We start from the raw sequence: 16,799 nt of genomic DNA, 5'->3' as shown, positions 1-16,799 counted from the left end.
GGTCTTGCAGAGACAGTGATGCAGCGAGTGAAAAAGCAGTGAGATGCCTGCCGCCTTGTCATTTAAATTGCATTTTTGGCTGTGGGAATTCAACCAAATTGCATCTGTGAGGAAAGCATTCCAAATGGTATTACAGTTACAGCTATGTGGCAAACAGATGTGCATGCAGTTCCTTTCTGTGCCTACAGTACATTTACATTTACTTAATGAGGGTACTGTGCGCCATGTTTATGCTTGTAGCTAGTGTTATGTAGTTGCTTACCTAATTACCTGGCTTGCTGGTTTGTGAAAATGTCAGCTGTTCCAGTGCCCTGAAAACTTCTGTTGTTTGACATACATTCACTATATATATATATATCTATATATAGATATATAGATATATATATGACCTATATACATCCACCAAGTACTTGAATTGGTTGTTCTGCCTGCATGTTGTTCAAGCCCCAAAACCATATCTGCTCATATTTATCACACTTAAATCTACAGGTGCACTGAAAGTCCTGTTTTCCCCTTTGTGCCTGTATCTCTGAGAGCTCACCCTGCAAGACAAATTGGCAGGTTGTGAAGGAAAACAAGGCCCCACCAACAGCATGACCATGGCCACAGATGTTACAAAAGCTGTTTACATGATTGTTACTTTTGAATATTTACGATTAGAATCAATATTTTTTTAAAGGCTTCTTTCAGGTCTGATGAAAGCCATTTGTGCAGCCTGCAGCGTGAAGAGAGAAAGAGTGCAGCTACAAATGCATTGGAGGGGTTATACGTCTCTTTAAATTATGCAGCATCTAAATCATCAGAATAACAGCTGATGCAGAGATATGAGTAAACGGTCAAGATGAGGATCAAGTGGATGATGAAGATGAAGATAATGACGGCTTTGTTGATGATGAAGACTATATGCCTGATGGCAAGGGTGATGATGGTGCTGATGCAGATGTTGATAAGGGTGGTGATTATCTCTTAAGCGCATAGATGAAATAAAAGCATCTCACAAATGCCAGCAATGCAGCTCACGTACTCAAAGTAAATGTTTATAGCTGGATGTGGGTAGAAATCTGTCATTACAGGTGCCAGTATGATATAAGATTAGTGTGGTACCTCGACACCTTTGTTTGAGGAACATAAACATGTTTTTCTGTGAAGCCTATTTTATTTAACAGAACCTCAACGTAGAAGCATTAAAGGAAAACTTCAATGATGTGGGGAATGCATTGCTTATTTGCTGTCTTGCTGAGACTTAGATAAGAAGATTGATAGCACTCTCATGTCTTCGCAGTAAATATGGAGCTGCTGGCTGCAGTCAGCTAACTTATCTTTGCACAAAGACCCGAAACAGTGGGACACGGCAAACCTGGCTCTTTCCAGCTGTAACATAATCTGCCTATAATTCTATAGGGACTCCTATCAGAGGATATTTTTTTAATTCAGCCCAGTTACCTATCAGCTGGTTGAGATTGCAGGAAACCCGTGCTGACCAAGAAATATTTATCATTTGGATAACTTCTATTTAACCAAGAAAACCTCATTAAGATATAATAATAGCACACTGACCTTTACAGGCAGCAGCATAATTAAGATGCATTTCACTACTTGCAACTGATTTCAAGCAATTAAAAAAAAAAATCAGGACCCTTGACCAAAAATAGCCTCATAAATAAGATACTGTTAAATTTACAGACTGAATGGAAGTTGTTGATGACAAGGAAGCAACACAGCAAATGAGCTTGTTTCCCACACATCATGTTCAGAGAATAAGAATGTTTTGCACACAATTTTTTGCATTAGCAGCAAGCCAGTGCTTCAGTTACAGTTACAATGCCTTCAGCATTTTCTGATTTATGTCAGGTGGTTTAGATGTAACCTACTCTGGCATTATTTTTACATTACTATAGTGAATTGGTAGATATAACCGCAGCCCTTATATTTATTTTAAATGGTAACAACCTTGCAAAACTTCCAGAATCCTGAAATATGGACAGTATTTTACAGTAGTTAAGAGCTCAGCCTGCTCCTAAACCCCACTTGCTTTAGAAAAAGCAGCATTTTCAGAAAAATAAATATATAAACGCTACATGTCATATAATTAAAGTTTCAAGTTACACCAGCCACTATGGATGAGTGCATGCCCATCATAAAAGATTGAGTTATTCCAATGAAGTTGCCTCCAAAAAAGACAGAACACCGAGAAAAAAAAAGTAAAAGGACTAAAATGTAAGATTCATAAGCTGGGAGAGGAAGAGAGTGTTTGTTTGCAACATGACATACATTGAAGTCAGACACTGTTGTGCACTGTGGAAAATGTGAATCCCACCACTCACATTGAGAACCTGGAACGACACAACACAGACGCCCACAAACAAAAACATGAAAGAGTACGTTCCAATTACAACATGTAGCATGTAATCATACTTGCTTACACGCTAAGGGTAAATCCTACCCATGTTTACAGTGAATCACAGCTATACAGCAGAAGCTCAGTGACAAAAGGTGACACATGAAGAGAAAGAGTCTTACCTTGGTGTTTTGTGCTCACTGCTGGAAGGAAAACTGGATCACCGGGGCTGCTAATTAAATGGCACCAATTAAAAGCAGGGAGTGTTTACACACTGTTACATTTAGCAAATGGAAAATGAACACCCTCTGAGCATTTGACCATCAAATGCAGGTATAAATATCCTTATTAGCTTTCATGCAGACAGTCAAATGAGAAGACTAATGTCACTCACATGTCTGAATGAAACATTGAACAACAGCAATATGACAGTTAGCTTAGGACTGGAAGCATGAGCAACAAAAAAAGGTCTCAGGATTGAAAGCTAAATTTACCATAAAGGGCAGTGGAAATCATTTATTATGTCTTAGAAGTGGTAAACAAGAAATGGAAAGTCAAAAAATAGAATGTCTGCAAACTGTGGTTCATATTATATTACTGTAAATTGCACAAAACTACTTCCAACAAAGTGGCAAATGATCATACAAATATATTCAGACTGCTTCACTTGTGTTCTTAAAAGATGTGCACATCTCAAAAGAACTGAGTAAACAACAACAACATCCTTGTCAAATCACTGGTCGCCGTACATCGCAAATAACTCAGACTGCAAATGTCGCAATTTACTTCAAAGTGACCTTTGAGAGGAAATAGGCCGACTATTACCCATGAAATCACAGGTGATACAAGTCAAACACTGTGATGTATTAACACAGTTTGAATTCTTGAGACGTGCATAAGTAGTAAAGGACAACATGTCTCTAACATAATGGATGGAGTGCTGTGAAAATATGTGCATTTAACATTTATTGTAACCAGAGTGCGAATTCTACTGATATTTATCATCTGCTGAGATTTGTGTATATTTGCAGTTAGAACATGCATTATGAGCCTTTGATGAAGATGATCAGGGCAATGGAAGTGTGGACAGTCTCATGGAATCTGCACAGAGTGAATATTACACCTGTTATTTTTAGCCAATCTCCATCAAAAAAACAACGCCGAAGGTTGAACATGTGGAATCACACGGTAGCCTAGAAACTGGTGGCGAAGCTTGTTGATGTTTGAAATAGATAGATATGAATCTATTAATGTTCCTCTATGGCATTTCTTAGTGTTTATAGACCCATTAACCAAAGACTCATTCACAATTGGAGCTACATTCTCAAAAATGAACTGTATGAAAACACACAATGGGAGCCGACTGTTAGTGTGTTAGTAAGCGGGCCTAATTTACTGTTTGCTGTTATGCACCAGATGTATTATAACAGATGACATGTTGTAGAGGTGTGGTATAAGTGAAACCAGAATGTTTCAGGTACTTAATTTTATTTTGTATATATATTATATGTTATTTCTGTTGTATCGAGCTGTTTTATTCATGTTCATTCTGATGTGAGCTGTCTATCTACAGTTGGGGTTTACAGTAAGTGTACCTGAGTACATGATTTATTGAGGATGTATGTGTGGTGTTGTTTAAGGATTGATCCAAAGGAGAGAGGAATTGAACGTAATTTAGAGTTAGAGTTAATTTAGAGTAAGTTAAAATTATTTCATATTTGTATATTGTATTTTATAAAGGTATGTGCTTAGAAATGGGACATGCATTTTGTCAATGTATTGTTATTGTGTGACAGTGATCATTTTATAATTTGATATGATAGATTTATATGGCCATAAATAAGAGTTCTGTGAAACTATGTAGTGATAGCCCTGTTCTGTACAGGCTAGGTTTTTCAGAGGCTCCTGAATCCATGGATAGGTGCTCTCCTTGATGAAGGAGATGACGAGCCCCCAGTGAGACAGAAGCAATTTTCTTGACCAAAAGATGACAAGGTTTCATGCCCCAGGGAGGAAGACCACCTCTCGGTTCATTGTGAGGGTTGAGTGACTCTGTGTGGTAGGAGCATCAGTTAAGAAGAGGACATGTGGACATTTCGAGTGATTGATTCTCTGTGTTGTTGTATCATCCTATTCTTTTAAACCTTCAAACCTAGACTCTGGTCCATACATCCTGTCCTCCTGTAGCCTTAACAGGTTATAGTAATCATGTGTTTTTGAAATCAGCATATGAAAAGGCCCTTAGTGTGTCATGGCAGTACTAATGGACCTAATCTCCCTGTCCACTGAAGACTTCCCTAAAGCTGCTCGTGTTGTACTTCTCAGCAGCATTGCTGTTTCTCATTTAGCTTGTTGCTTGCTTCACCACACCTGACTTATTCTGCTTTTTTTCAGTCTTAGCATAGTCTTGGTTTTATTTCAGTTAGGTTGTGTACAGACATTATAATTGACATTAGGGAGATTGTGTAATGCCAGACTATGGATGATTTATTCATTCTATTCATGAGCTGCGCATAAAAAATGGGATGGCGTGAGCTTCGTCTCGTTTCAGCAGACCTCCACATCTGAAGATGGAGTAACAAATCAACTGTCCCACATGCTCTCCATTTTCTCCTTTTATCTCCCCAGTTACCTTCAGGTAGGAGCCACTGAAGGAGGGAAAGCAGCAGTAGTAAATCCTCTATGTGCATCCACTTCCACATCCACTCTATGTGCACTAAAGAAAATAAATACACAGACAACATTTTGCATCTAGTTACAGTGTGAGAATGGTAAAGAGCATTCGATCTAGTTCCTGTGTTTGAGGAGGCTTTAGAAATGACAAGGTCTATTATGATATATTATTCCTGAGTATGTGAAAAAGAAATCTGTCAAATGAGGTGTTATGTGTTGGTATTGTGTTCATAAGACCAATACATTTTAATATAGTGTCTGGCACACAGGCAGTACAGTGCACAACATGAAAAGCAGGCAGGATGCTTTCAAAAATATCAGTGCCTTCTATAAATGTATATTTTCTACCATACTGTGATATGTATTGATTGAATATAAATGCAAAGGAAGTAGGAAACACATTGGATGTCTCACAAGTCTTACATTTTAAGAAAACTGGTAGGAATTCACAGAGGAGATGCTGGCACGTAAATACAGGGAGAATTTATTCCACGCCAAAACCTAGCAACAGCAGCTCACTGAGGCCGCCTTTATAGGCGCCTAGTAAACAGAGTAAAAGCTTCAGCTGGGCCAGACTGAGGTAGCAGCTTGTTAGAGTGATCCCACACAGCTGAGCAACCTTCTGTGGCTTCGTTCTGGGTGCTGCAGGGTGGAGGGCGGGTGCTGTCCTTGTAACTGTTGCAGGTCCCCAGGCAATATCAGTGTCTGAGTGACAACCCCCTGCTGCCATTTGTTCGCTTATATTTGCATGCATATCCTATTTTAACTTTAATTTCAGTGCTTCAGAATTTACGCATATATATATATATATATAATATATATATAATATATATATATATATATATATAATATATATGTGTGTGTGTGTGTGTGTGTGAGTGTGTGATTTTTTTTAAGTTATTGTTCATCATAAATTTGCATTAATGCACACATTTTGAAAGCAGCTGGCTTGCTTAAAGAAAACATAAATGATCCTATTTTCCAATCAATTGACTTATCAATTATTCAGCTTCACGCTGTGGCTCTGATGCATTTGTAGGCTAGGTCTGCTCCAATGTCAGACCACCATTGTTCAATCTATCTGTGTGTGTGTTTTACCTGAGTCAGGCCTCTGTGTGTTCCTCCCTATACACAAATAATGGTATGCAAACTACTGCTGGTGTGTGTGTAATGACTGAATGTGGTGGTGTAGGAGGAACAACAAGGCAAAAGAAGAGTGCAGTAACCAGGGAAGACATATCAGACACACATCCTTTGAGGCACACAAACTGTGAACCGCGAGGTAGCTGATGATTCAGATCACATTCATGCCTTCAAACTGCTTCAGTCTGATTTTATCTTTGTGTTGATGGTTTAAAATGCCTTGATGGAAGTCATGTCGATTTATCTCTCTCTGTACTGAATGCATTCACTCCAGGTGTGAACCATTGCTTGAGTCAGGTGCAATACAACATTATACCTGCAAATGTATGTTCATTAGACAAACCTGTGCCCCACATTCACTTTGGGAAGTGCTTGGATTTTACATCATAATTTAATATTTAGCAGATTGTCAGGGCTAAAAGAGTATCTAGAGTATAGTTTGTTAATATCAGTCAAGTCTGTTTTTCGTTTTATTGTGCATTTTTGCTCAGCCCTCATCATAACTTTATTCTTTCTCTATACTCTCTGTGCTGTGGTGAAATATGCTGCATGACAGAGGTGAAGGTGGGTGAGGAGGTCGGTGTTGTAGCACCCTATTATGGGTACTGTTGGTGTACTGTTTGTTCCAAGCAGGGTGTCTTACACTGTATCTGCAGAATCAGGTCCAGGTCTTGTCCAGCGATGTCTGTTCACACATGCAGCTCACAGTGGGAGACATGTCTATGCCAGACACACTGTCAATAGAGGAAATGCTCCGGCTGCCTAGGTGAGGGGAGAAACATCCTCTGTATGATTATATATTATTTTTATATCATATATATCAAAGAAAGGAGGAAAGCATTGTAGAGGTCAGAAGAGTAATGGCAGCATCATCATCACCCTACATGCTTAATTTAAATTCTGTTTTAGCTGCGGCAATCAGTCAGACATTACATGAACTTTGCACAAGGAAACCAACAGGATGAAGACAAGCTAATGATTGGTAGAGCTGATTTGGACATTTTAGATCTGGAAAATTCCACTGCATGTTTTTCTGTTTTACACCAGTGGAAACCAGTGTTAAGGTGCAGTAATGATCGATATTTAATGTTTAAATTTTGACCGTTACTGTCAGTACTGACACTCCTTCTCATTAGTATTCAAACCTCTTCCACTATTATTTTAATTATTTTATACACCTGAGGTTTGGGGGAGTCACCATCTTGTCAGTTAGGAAGTACTTCACTGCGCTGACCCAGACAGTCTCACCTCCTATGAGTTACTTAACGATGTGCTTGATAATTATCATTAGGTCTTTTGTTTAAAGATTCACCATCAACTATTTGAGAGCGTTTCCCCATAGAGGAAGAAAACGTTCGTGTAATTAGAGCAAGATGACATATTTCCCATGTGTACCGTCTCCTGGGGAGCACGGGGTTAATGTAAAGAAATCAATGCGTGCTGTACTGATTGGAAAACTGGAATGGAGCATTTTATACAGCAAAACATTATTCTGAACTATCAGCAGGAAACTGAACTCTTACATGTCCCTGTCTGAAAAAAAAAAGAACCCAACCGTGTCTCAGAGTTATTTGAAGAAATCAATTCACGGTTTGCAACTACACGGATACATAAATGATTGATTATGTAGCAGCAAACAAAGCAAAACATCTTTTGTCCCTGAATAGCTTTCTTGTTAATGAAAGCCTTTGTAATTACCAAGAATTAGATTTTGAAATAAAAGGAGATGGGAGACAAAGTTCCAAGGCAATGCACTGTGTGATGTCTTGAAGCTCTCATTGAAAGTTTCCATCAAAGAAAATGTCCCAGTGAATCTAGGTCAGACCCATCTTTGTTTCATACCAGGCCAGATTAGATTTCATTTCCAAATTGGATAATTAAAAGTGTGTGTTATTACTGCAGACATTGTTTCCATTTTTGATTAATGGTAATAATTATTACAGATCAGTCTTGCTACACAGTTCTCTGTTTGACTAAAGGCTGTAGACACACACTCATATTAATAAATTATAATTGCCTCTATAGTGACAGTGAGCAGAATTAAACTGAGTCTTCCTCTGAGCTTACTGTAAATATCAGCAGCAGTGATGGTAACACCTGAGTACTTAAGAAAAATCTGTTTCAGTATAAAGGTGTCAGTATACCACCTCCGTAGAGGTCATTTCTAGAACATTAGCTCATAGTGGAATTGCTTTAAAGCCTAATTCATGGGTATATTAATACATATTGGTAATAATATCCACATAAAAATCCTTCTTTCTTCCAGTGTCAGTCATACTGTGAGGAGGTATGTGTGGTGAGATGACATTCCTTTCCGAACAGGTTTCACTTGGAGCACAGAGCCATGACACCCATACCTCCAGTAGATTTGGCATGCAAACTGAGTGCAGCTTTCATTACATTAGCTCCTATAGCCATATTGGAATTGCTTGAACAGTCTCACAGGCTCCATTTACAGAATGACCGGTTATTGAACCTCCACTGGTTCTCTAATGGGAAAAAAAGATGGATGAAAAGAAAAGAGCTAAACAGCTGGAGAAAAACAACCCTGTGTTACACTGGATACAACTGCAGCATTCTTCTAAACCTGCTTGGATAAACTGTGTTAGAGGGGCATTCTCTGAACTTTTACAGTTCACTGAAGCATTTAAAAGGAAAGCGGTGCATGCTGGCAAAACAAGAAGACCTTGATCTGTGACTCTGTGTACACTCAATCAACGTACTGTACAAATACCTCTGTGACGTAAATAATCACATGTAAGACCGTCAGATGTGTACAGTGCAGTAAAACGCTGTTTACACTAATCCCGTCTCATCTACTGCAGAGGAAGATGTATATAAGGCAGGTTGATACCTATCAAGGTTAGTGTCGAGCTTAATTTCCCCAGGTAAAGCAGCAGAATATTAACAGAATTTAAAGTTAGTAGTTTTCCCTGTAAGCACATAATCTATAATTTTGTGAATACATAAATATAAAATACAGAAGAATAAAAAAGAAATGTTAAGTTCAGTAAAAAGGATATTTTTACACTGTATTTCAGCTTTTTGGGGGAATACTTCACAGTCCTTATCTTCTTTTACTCTCCTCCTGTTTATCTGTTTGATTCCACGGAGTGATGCTTTAAGATCACTGCTGTGTTCGCTGACACGTTACTGACTGTCACACTAAGATCGCTGTTGTTTGGATTCAAGAAACCCTATTTAGCCTACTTACTTGCAACACAGAACTGGTGTGATGTTTGCCCATGTCTGTAACACAATCAGTAAACATTGACCCTCCAGCCCTGTGGTCCTTCCCCAAGTTAAAGCAGGTTGAGTAGCAGTAATTCATTCATACATGCTGAATCTATTCAGCAGTGTAATGCTGGTGGACACATAGATCTTGGTCTGATTCTAGAGTATATTAAATAGTATAAATGGTATAAAGTGGGCAACCCCACAACTCTCTCATTCTTAGTGGTCAGTAATCTGCTTTAAAAAATTCTTGTAATTGAGAAATGTCCTCCTATTTTTAACAATAGTCCCATTTAATTAAAGTAAGCTAACAAAAATATACCAGTGTGATTCATCCGCCCACCTCTTGCCACAGTGGGCCAGCTGTTCACAGCTGTGCAGGAGAAGGAGCTCTGTTTTAGATTCTTATTCCCTTTGCACAATTATTTCTGTTGCTACATATTAACATTCTAAAGATCAGTAAATATTCAGAAAGAGGCTGTTTGAAAATGTGTGCCATTATCACATTTGTCTGTCTTCTTTGAGACAGCTAGCTTTTTACTCTACCTTGCAGTAAAAAAAAAAAACTATTGGCACCTAAAGGGTCCAGTGTGATGGAGCTGAATCCTTTTCAGCACTTCATATGCACATCAACACAACCTTTATTTTATAGAGGAATACTAGAGAATTGCCTTAGTAAATGTGGTTTTACAAAGGTATCTTAAATCTGAATTGATATAAACACTACTATTAATATAGAATGTACAGCACACTGGTATATGACAGTATGAAAAATGTGTACTGCTATGTGTTTTTGCTGCAGTATAGTAATAGTTTCATGGGTAACTGTTGTAAATTGTAGGTGTCACGCTTAAGTAAAGGCTTAAAAATGTTGAATTAAAGGTTTAAAACAATCCACTGTATTCTGCAGGGGTAACCAATGACCAGTGGACCTGATTAAATTCCCTAATTTCGGGTTTCAGGCCTGTTCAGTGGAGGAGGAGAGAATTGTGTGTCGGGTAGGGCTGTCGGGGTTAAATGAGATTAATTGACCTTCCCTGGTGACCAGCAGTCCAGATTCTGATCATGATGGGTAATTGCTTTTAATGAACAAAGTGCATGTTACAGTGAGAAAAGCCATTAAACATAGACGAAGCAGTGTTGGGTTTTAAAGGCTTAACTGTAAACACCTTACTTACAAATTAAGACATTATTATTGGGTGATCAATAGCTGGACAGAGGAGTTACTGCACACACCAAGGACTTATAGTTTACTGGACTTTATTAGCCCGGCATTATCACTGCAATGACTGGAGCAATCTCTCCAGAAAGGATATAAAATGGGTTCTTGTTTGGTTAGCTTAGCAAAGGCACTTTTGGTTGTAAATCTTCAGTGTTAGTAGAAGTTCAAAATTCAATGACAAGATGTACTTACAGTGAAGATATGTGCTGAATCAGCTCAAAAGTTTTTTTCTTACAAGTGCAGAGAAATGTCATTGCCTGACTAGTGTGTCAGAGCCCCTCTGGGAAATATGCCCTTATATGTTTCATCTGTCCTGTCTGTGTTAGCCTAACTGTGCCTCAGACATCTTTGAGTGCTGGCAAAATGTTTGTGAGTGAAAAGACTGGGGGAGCTTTGTGAAAACACTTCCATTAGTATTTAACTATTAATGTTTTTATAACCTTCCTTTGCAATGCAGTTCCTGGGAAATGGTGTCTAAATGCGGATAGGCATATCGTGCAGTTATTATATCTAACAATGATGTCTTGGAACATAAGTTACTCTTAATGACTGCAAATGGAAGTTGTTGTGCTACAGCCACAATGTGGAGAAGCTATAAATGTGAAACCTTTCTGTCAGTTTGTATTCAAAAGCACTAATGCTCTTGTTTTTCCCAATCAAAACAAACAAGAGGTTACACAGCTGCGACAGATCCTGAGAAGCATTTCACACACCATACCTGACCCTGGCAAATTGCAATTCATCCTGTGAGGAGGATGTCAGTTTTTATGACCTTCCAGGATGCAGCTATTCCCATGATAAACCCGTCTATCAGAAAGGTTTTCTTCCAGCCTGGAGCCTTCTGATACTTTGGGGAGAAACCTTGATTTATTTGCTGTGTTGCACTCTTTCTTGTGACATCTACCTTTAGCAAATAAATCCAACTGTGGCAGTCCCTCATCAGCAGGGTAGCCAATAGAGGCTGTAATTCCCAGCAGAGTCAAATGTGTATTATATTTCTCTCTGACAGAGATGAAATTGGGCCAAACTTGTTTGTAATGCCTCTGCTCCTAGTTGAGAAATGAAAAAGAACTCAGTTTGACATTACAAAGATTATTTCCTGCTTTCTGACAAATTAGCTCCTTTTCACTTTAATTGTAAACCCTAGAGCTTCAACTTGACAGTGTGTGTTTATTGGAGACTGACTGATTGGATCTGAGCAGATCTTGTATGTAAGGTGCTACAATATCTGTATTCCTCTTCTCTTCCTGAGCACACAGGGTGACTTTGGTACATTTTGTGAATGTTAAGAGCAGAAATCTGAACAATTCATTGTACAACCTGCTTTATAAATCAAATGTGTGTTATATGACATGCATCCTTAAGCTGTGCAGTACACACTGGTTGTACTTGAATGTGGCTACTGATTTAATCCTGATCGCGTAATTGAATCACACAGAGGCATTGCTCTTTTATGTGTTTTTAATAGGGCCTGGACAGCAGCACAGTGCCTTGGCAAAGAGACATATTGTTATATCAGGCTGCACAGACAGTATTTGTTTGTAGAATAAATTAATTATTGGCTTTTATTCCCTGCAGGTAAATGAAAAGAAGAATAACCCCCCGCCTACCCCGTTGTTTAAATATAACAATGTATATGATTGAGACATAATTTCACAGGTGACTTGACCAGTTGAATGATAGTAATGAGTCAGTGCAGACTCACACTTCAGCCAAGGGCCATTGTGTTATAGCTCCTGAGGCCTTTGAGGCACACCCTCTGTTGTTTATCACACAGTATTGAATTTTTTGTTTGCTTGTTTGTTTCTAACATAGTCCTCTTCCTTTTTCATCATTCTCCCAGCTTCTGGCCTGCATGTGTTTTTAGCTGTAACATCTTAGCAGGAGTCCAGGGAGCACAGAGGGCTTAAGGGGGCTCAACATCTCTCAAGTTAGCGAGGCCATGGATTGCACCAAAACATCTGTGGGGGTGCTTATGAAACAGACTTTTCCCACCAGCTTCTTGGAAATCAGCACATCTCAGCAAACAAATGAGATCTTCTGCTCTGCTTTCTTCCTGAAGCCCAGGGCAGAAAGTAAAGCATTTCATTGAGGAACCATTTGCTGAAATGTCATAGTAGTGACAACTGATTGCTGACATTTGACTTCTTAAACAAAACGGGCACTCCAGAAAAAACAGCAGTCCTGTCATCTAAAGTGACTATTTAAGGTTGAATTCCCAGTGTTTGCTGGAGTATGTGCCCTTATGTGGTTGTGTGAAAAAAGGAAATGTAAAATTTCCATGGTAAAAAAGTTGTTACTGTAGCATAGAGTAGTGACAAGCATCTCTAAATTTGTTGATTTGATTATTTTTTCTGAATATTCTCCCAGTAAAATGTCACAAAGATAAACTTTTCTGACTTGTTTGAGAAATTGACACTACAAACAGATGGTGATATTGTGGGTTGAGACAAGAAAGCAAAAGTGCTGTGAAGCGCTGTGTGCCTGCTCCTTTCAATGCCCATGTTAAACAGTTGAGCTGTAAAACATGACACACTTGCAATCTGCAGTGATAGTTTGGTTTGGTTTTCTACAAACTACATGAAAATCCTCTAAAGATCGATTATAAACAATATGTACTATAATTTATTAGATGATTTGATTATCATGCTTGATTGATTGTTCTACCCCTCCCCTCCCTAGTTTAAACACTACCCCCCACAGCCACTGTTTCGAGTCACTGTTTATTGTGGACGTTTTCTTATTAAATTATGTACCTGTTACAAATATAGACACATGCATTTATTTAGCCAATGCATTCAGTCAGAGCACTATTGTTATCCCAGGAAAACATTATAGGCTTGATGTTATAAAGTCATGAGGTTATTTACCATAAGAATCAGCTCTACATAGAGCAGAAGAGCACAATCACTTGTTGACCGGCGAGCAGAAATGGGCATCTGGTGTGAACAACCGGGCTGCGGCTCCTGCCAGAATTGACATATCGCAGCGTTTCCGCCTCCTGTCTGCACCCAGCGTTATCGAATATGCAGTATAATAAACTACAGAGATATGAAGCAGTTAAAATGAGCTTAACCTTAAACATCTTAAACACACACATTAATGTAAAAAATGTGATTTCTGTCATTCTTTTGTCATGTTATTCAGCTGCAGATAAATTACCATTATTGTCAGTTCATGATGTCTTCAGCTATTCACTGCATATTCCTCTCTTGTGTCTTAGGATGTTGGGATGCTGAGCATAATGGAGGCTGTACCTAGGCTGTGTGCCTAGCGAACCCATGGAGAACTGACAGGAACAGTGCTGGATGGAGGCCAAGACACTGGATGGCGAAGACGAGGAAGCACGCAGTATTGTGGATCACTTGTGTTGTTTGTTCTCCCTCAGCCGATCCAAAGTAGATGCAAAGTTTTCAACCGTGTGCCTCAGTGTCACGTGTCACCCATGGAGAGATGGCAAAAAGAATCAGGATAGACAGTCAAGGTTAAAGCAACTACTATCTTATTTCTGCAAAACCTAGATTGATAACGAAAAAATTTTAGGTATTAGATATCTGTATCTTACAGCTGTTGTAGATTCATAGGAATTACAAGCTGCGTAGTGGCCAGTAGTAGAAGTAGGCTGTAGATATTAGTAACCATCATGGGCAGGTGTAAAGGCTTCACTTCCTGGTTATTGTTGTTAGCCGGATTTGTGCTAACAGGAATAGCTTTGGAATATGAGGGTGTTCCTGGTCAGTGGACACGCTACGGCCAGTGGGATGCCAAGGCAACAGGTGAGCTCAGCTTTATTCTAAAAACCAACATCAGTAAAGCCTTGGTGCTCTACCTTGACGACGGAGGGAACTGCGACTTTCTGGAGCTTCTGATAGCAGGGAGACTCCAGATGCGATTTACCATCCACTGTGCAGAGCCAGCCTCCCTGCACACAGAGACCCCTATCAACGACCAACGCTGGCACAGAGTCCTTCTCATCCGTAACCACAGAGAGACCAAACTGGTGGTTGACAATGAGGAGAAAGTGGCTGAGGTGAAATCGAAGAGGAAAGAGATGGTCGTGGTCAGCGACCTCTACGTGGGGGGCATCTCTCGGATGTGCGTCTGTCTGCGCTGACCTCAAGCACTGTTAAATATGAGCCGCCATTCCAGGGCCTATTAGCCAACTTGAAACTCGGGGAGGCGCTCCCATTGTTGTTGGATGGTCAAGCAGTTCATAGTGATTTGGAGTACATATGTGACACACACTCTCCTTGCAACAACAATGGCCAATGCTCCGTCAGCCAAGGAGAAGTCCTCTGTGACTGTGTCAGTACCAACGCCAGGGGAAGGTACTGCCATGAAGGTAAGAAAAATATCCCTCTGTTTGCAGGACATTGAGTCATTAACACTTACATACAGTATTAACTGACTGTCGGAGGTTAATCTACATAACTTATCTTAACTATAATATTACTATATTAATTATGTATTTATCCTTTACTAACATTAGCCACTACCATACAAAGTAAATGCTCTTGAGTTTATTTGGAGAAAAACATATGAACAGTGGTTAAATAATGTTTGGCTTCTATTTGAATGTTGCCGTGAATTACATATACAGTATTCCTGTCAGTCTGTCAAAACCATTGTTTGTTGTGAAGATATGAGACAAAAATTGTTTTGTGTAAACTACATTTCTCTCTTTGCACATTACACATCACCAATATGCCCAGCAGCTTAGATTCCAAGAGGAAAATGCAGTAGAAATCACAAGAAGTCATGTTGAGAGCTGTAATTGAAAAGAGTTAGGTCTGTAAGAGCTGACTTACACTCTTTTTTTGCCTTTTAAAAATACCATGACAAACATTCTTCATGTAATGCATGGGCAAACATTCAGAAATCTTTTCATCGACTACATATTTTTCCAAAACAAAGCCCCTTGGTGGTCCACTGTAAGGTGCATTGTATAATCAATGGGTCAATGCTTTATTTTTCCACCACAGACACAAGATAAGAAATCAGCCACATGTTCTGGCTCATGGTTTAAATATCTTATTATATCCTATTCTAAATATATAGTCTATAGCCACATTGATCTTCTGAGAATAATCAATAAAGCCCACTTAACAGCAATCCAGGCCGTAGCATCCTCTTGCAGTACTTAAGGGCTGCTCTCTCAGCATCTTCACAAGTTGGAGGATAACAGCTTCCTAATGTGATTGCTGTTCGCATGTTTTCATCTAACACACCACCAAATGGATGTCATTTTCTTATTCTTTAAGCAGTAGGCATATAATTGAGCATTTTAAACTAAACTCTTTAGTGGACAGATGGTAATGGGAATCACTTTAGAAAAACACTTTATGTGTCACCCTGTCAGTCATTAATGTACAGTGTGGTTTGATGGAAGTTCTGCCACTTCCTTCTACAAGGTCACAGGTCATCACTGGATAAACAGACTGAGCTGGTGTTCTTAGTTTAACAGCTGATTACATAGGTAATCTGTGTGATTATACACATGTCATGTCAAATGTCACAGATGTAATATAACCACCATTATATGTCAGAAATGTTAATGTTAACCTGCTATGCTGACAGAAAAAAACGGCCTGCCTCACAGGCTGTGTCTGAATCTTGTGTCAGTCATCACACATGTTGTGACATAAGGAGAAGCAGACAGGGTGATACTGGACCTGGTTTTGCTCTCATTTATTAAGTATGTCTGTTTTTTTTGTTCTCCACAGTTGTGCAGAAACAAGCAGAAGGTAAGATGATGCATTTCATAATAAACATAATGATAAGTATGCTAAGTTTTTCCGTGATGCTCTTTTTATTTATTTATTTTTTTTTGCAAAAGGCTGCTAAAGCGGCATCAGTGTGTGAGAGTGTGTTGAGTTATGATTATCAGGTTGTTATTGTCAGTTTGGACTGCAGTTCTGACATCCAACAAATTAAGCTGAACGGAGATATACTATGAGTGGTCAGCAGGTCACTGGGGAAAACGCGCCTAATGTGCTGAATGCTCATTGTATATATAATCAGTGCGCTCAAGGTGACTAGAGAGGTCTGCAGCATACGTGGGTGTCACTCAACATGGGTAGCATTCATATGCTGCATCACAGTGAGAGTGACTGTACAGAGATGCTTTTTTCATTCTTTATAGATCCTGTGTTTTAACTGGTTTCTTCTGCAAAGTTTCCTCATCTAAAC

The 16,799-nt window shown here is 39.1% G+C and overlaps 2 pseudogenes; both read left to right on the top strand.

Moving 5' to 3' along the window:
* Nucleotides 1-13,884, top strand: part of LOC114446539 (neurexin-2-like) — a 68,982-nt pseudogene extending 55,098 nt beyond the window's left edge.
* A 189-nt stretch (nucleotides 13,885-14,073) lies between these two features.
* The window catches only part of LOC114445940 (neurexin-2-like), an 80,363-nt pseudogene continuing 77,637 nt past the window's right edge, over nucleotides 14,074-16,799 (top strand).

Source organism: Parambassis ranga, chromosome 14, assembly GCF_900634625.1.
Source record: "Parambassis ranga chromosome 14, fParRan2.1, whole genome shotgun sequence".
In the NCBI taxonomy this organism is placed as follows: domain Eukaryota; kingdom Metazoa; phylum Chordata; class Actinopteri; family Ambassidae; genus Parambassis; species Parambassis ranga.
The sequence above is the reverse complement of the archived record's forward strand: the minus strand, read 5'-3'. Positions and strand labels throughout refer to the sequence as shown.